Genomic DNA, 3,934 nt, shown 5'->3' on the forward strand with positions numbered 1-3,934 from the left:
AAATATAATTATAGGGAATGGGTCATAAGTAAGCTTCATAGTTTAAAAAGCCCACTTTCTAATCTAGTCTTAATTTAAATAATTATTTGATCATATTTTGAAATGATATTTTTGTCTAAAAATCACACCGTGGAAATTGTTCAAATATTTATTTAATCATCAATTTATATTATAATCTTTTTAGTATATTTTTCACGTAGGAAAATATTCTTAAAAGGCAATCTACTTTTTTTATTTAACTTTAAAGATTTCCTTGAATCAATATCTTACTCACTCCAATTATAATCGGTTACTTTGCATTAAAAACTAAATAAATATTTAATAAAAAATGAATATATTATATGAAGCTAGACTGGTTCTATTCAGGATTATGCAAATCTTGTAGACTATCAAGACTCAATAATTTATGAGCATAATTTGAAGATTTTGTTAATTTTATATGTACACCTTTAAAACCCATACAATGTTAAATTTTATAAATAATTAATACATCAATTAAACCTCTCATTTCATTCAAACCCATACAACCACTAATCTACTCTTATTAATATTTCAAAAATATTTTACGATTTTTTGCTTGAATTTTATATTTATTAAGCTATCAAGGATTATTGATAGAATATTTATAATATGTTGTTTTATATTGGTTCCAAAATCAGTAATTGAAGATTATAAAAGTCAATTTCATGTTTCTCGAAGTAAAATAAATTAGGAAGACACTAACTGAATCCAAGGCAACAGTTTGTTGATTAGTGTAACAAAATAATCAAATAATTGACCCACTAATTTTTCTCCTATTTTTCATCAACCTTTTTGCAGAAAAGGTTGATAGATAGAATGGAAATTAAGTTGTCATAAATTAGACTCATTATTTGAGTAAGTTCAAATTACGAACAGTTCGATTGATTTCTTGTGGCCTTAGTATATATATTTACAAAGACAAAATTATTTCTTAGTTTTGAAATAAAATATAAGAAACTCGCGGTAGTTCCCGTATTCGCCTGAAGTAATGTGGGGTCGACAACGGGAAAAAAATACTGAAATAATATTGAATATATTATTTTCCAACAAATCATCAATTTACTCTCCGTTTTCTATGAGCACACTCACACGTAGTTACTCAAGACTTAGGTGTTCTCTCCCCAAGGGTGGAAGAATAATAATAACAGCTTGAAAAAATATATACACTACTCAGGTTACCAACAACAAGAAAAAAACTCGCTCGCTAAAGAATGCTTAAAATTTACAACCCAAAGAGTATGCATTCCTCTTTCGTTCAATTTTTTCCGTTCAGGCTCTCAAAAATGGACGGAGAGCATGAAAAGCACTCATTTTCCCCTCAAAATCCATGTTTGGAATGTTTGAAGAAGAGTCCTTTAATCGACGATAATCAATCATAAAAGCAAAAGGTTGCGTGGAATTATCATGTTATTTGTTACGATATATTATTTCTCTATAGTTGGTGAGTGATTTTGATGGAACTAATTCATAAATGCGTTAATCGTTCAATTTATTCTGTTTAGTTTCCTAATATGAACGAAAAGAATAAAAGGCACTCATTTTTCAGTCCAAATTCAAAGTTGGGAATATTTGAAGAAGAGTCTTATATTAAAAAACGAAATAGGTTGCGTTGAATTATCAAATGTTATTTGTTACGATATATAATTTTTATATGTATATATGAAAATAATATTATTATTAAGAATATTAGTCTTTGGAAGGTAAGTGCAGATTTAATAACGTTTTAAAGCCCATATATAATGGTTTTTATACTCAAATTGGAGACGGAAAACGTTAAAAAAGTATGTTCTGATTTTATAAAATTAATAAAAACTCGATCTTTTATTTTAAACGCTCTAAGAAAATAATCTTACACACAACAATTAATGAAATTATATGTTTATAATTAGTGATGTGTCATTCATTAAAGATTCGTTCAAAAATAGCAACTCTTTTATAAAATTCGTAAGACTAAGGAGTTTTTAAAAAGAAAAATTCGTGATGTTCAAACTAGACAATAAATTACTGACAGACGGAGTAGACTCAGTCCTTTGAAAGTACGTAAGTTGACATTTCCCAATGTTCCCAACTGGTCCTATACAAATTATAAATACCAAAAAACTATTACAAAACATTTTTTTATGAATATCTTAATAATGTCCAATATGTATATCTATAGTTAGAAATTTGATCCTTTGTCTTCAAAGTTTTATCATATTTTTTTATTTTAGAAATATAAAATTTCAAATTATTCAAAAAATAGAATTCAATCTGTCGTATGTATAAATTATATTATTGAAGGAAAATAATTCCCTACGCATATTCATGCGTATGAATATTTGTCTTTACTTTTTCTTAAGTAACTAGGAATGTGAATCGCTACGAAAACTCGTAGGGTAAAAATACGTTTCAATTATGACTGTGAAAGGGAAAAGTTTAAGTTTTAATGCTCGGTAGTCCTGTTTTATGGGTGTATTTTATTTAGATTGATATTTTCGATGGAACAACAATCTTTGAAATCAATGACACACCCGTATGAATAAAAACTTACAATGCTTAAATGATGCCTTCATTTTCACTTGATATCCGAGCAGATGTGGTTGCTTTGGAAGTAGTTCGTTGACAAAACGTTTCTTAGTGAAGAGAGAATTCAAATTCATAGAAATCTATGAACATCATAAGGTGAAAAATAACTTTTTTGAAGTTTGATCTCATGTATGGTTCTAGTATTTTCAAAATTATCTTCGTTTGTCAATAGTATCACAGGTGAAATCAACATGCTCAAACTGGCGTGAACAAACTTTCAAAAGGTGCTTTGTCTAAGAATAACTCTTAGCCAGGAACTTGGGTTATTTGTCCTGAGAGAAAGAATAAGTTGATATAGAGAGCTTTGTTGATTCAGTTTCATAACCCAAATAAAAATTGAAAACATTTTTTTTTCTGCCATGATGACAAATGACCTTGACAGACATTTGTTTATTTACGTCACTGCTAAACAAACACATTTATGACGTATTTTGTGCTGATTATGAACGTAGGGAAATGTAGGCAATTTTACAGGGAGCCCTTGTCACACCATCTTGCAGATAGTATGAGGGTAGTCTGTAAAGTTTCTAACCTCGGCGTGAAGATGGTAGTTAGTCACATCCACCTACATCTGTCGACAGTTACTCACCCAAGTTTCAGTCATTATGGACGTGCAGTTGTTATATAGCAGTCGTTTGAGCCAGTTGATGTATGTGTTTTTGTTAAAATGTACAAAATCTAGGTAATATCGAGCTATATTGAAAAATAAAATATAAAGTATCTTTATTAGGTTGGAAACTGTTCAGACCACCCTCATATATATGTATATTTTTTAGTCTGCTCATTCCATATTAGTTCTTAAAATCGTCATATCTATGTTTAAATATCAAAATAACTGAAGTAGTTATTTAATTTAGACTTTGAAGAATGGGAATAATATCCGTTTACATAAATTTGATATACACAGTCGAATTTGAAGAGGTCTACGTTGTTATACCCACTGTTCTCCAACGGTATACATATATATTAATTTGTTAATGTACATATATCTTCAGCTTCCTACAATCCTTCATAGACATCCTCCGCCTCAAATGCTAGAAACTCCCTAAAGAATAAATCTACAGTAACTAACAATAAATCTTAATTCATGTTATACGTTATCTTTTTCCAACTGATATTTTCATTTTGTAAAGATATTTTTATCCAATTTATGTAGGAAAGTTTTTGGGAATTGATGGTAATTTATAAGAATGGAAAGGTATCATTATATAAGCAATACAAACTCCTTCTCCAATTAAAGACAGTTAATAAGCACAAAGCTATTGTTTTAATTAATGAAAGGATTATTGTACTCCAGACTTCTTTAATTCTTGAGTAAGTCTGGCTTCCAAAAATATAATAATATAGA

The sequence above is a fragment of the Lepeophtheirus salmonis genome, chromosome 3 (genome assembly GCF_016086655.4).
Source record: "Lepeophtheirus salmonis chromosome 3, UVic_Lsal_1.4, whole genome shotgun sequence".
NCBI lineage: Eukaryota > Metazoa > Arthropoda > Copepoda > Siphonostomatoida > Caligidae > Lepeophtheirus > Lepeophtheirus salmonis.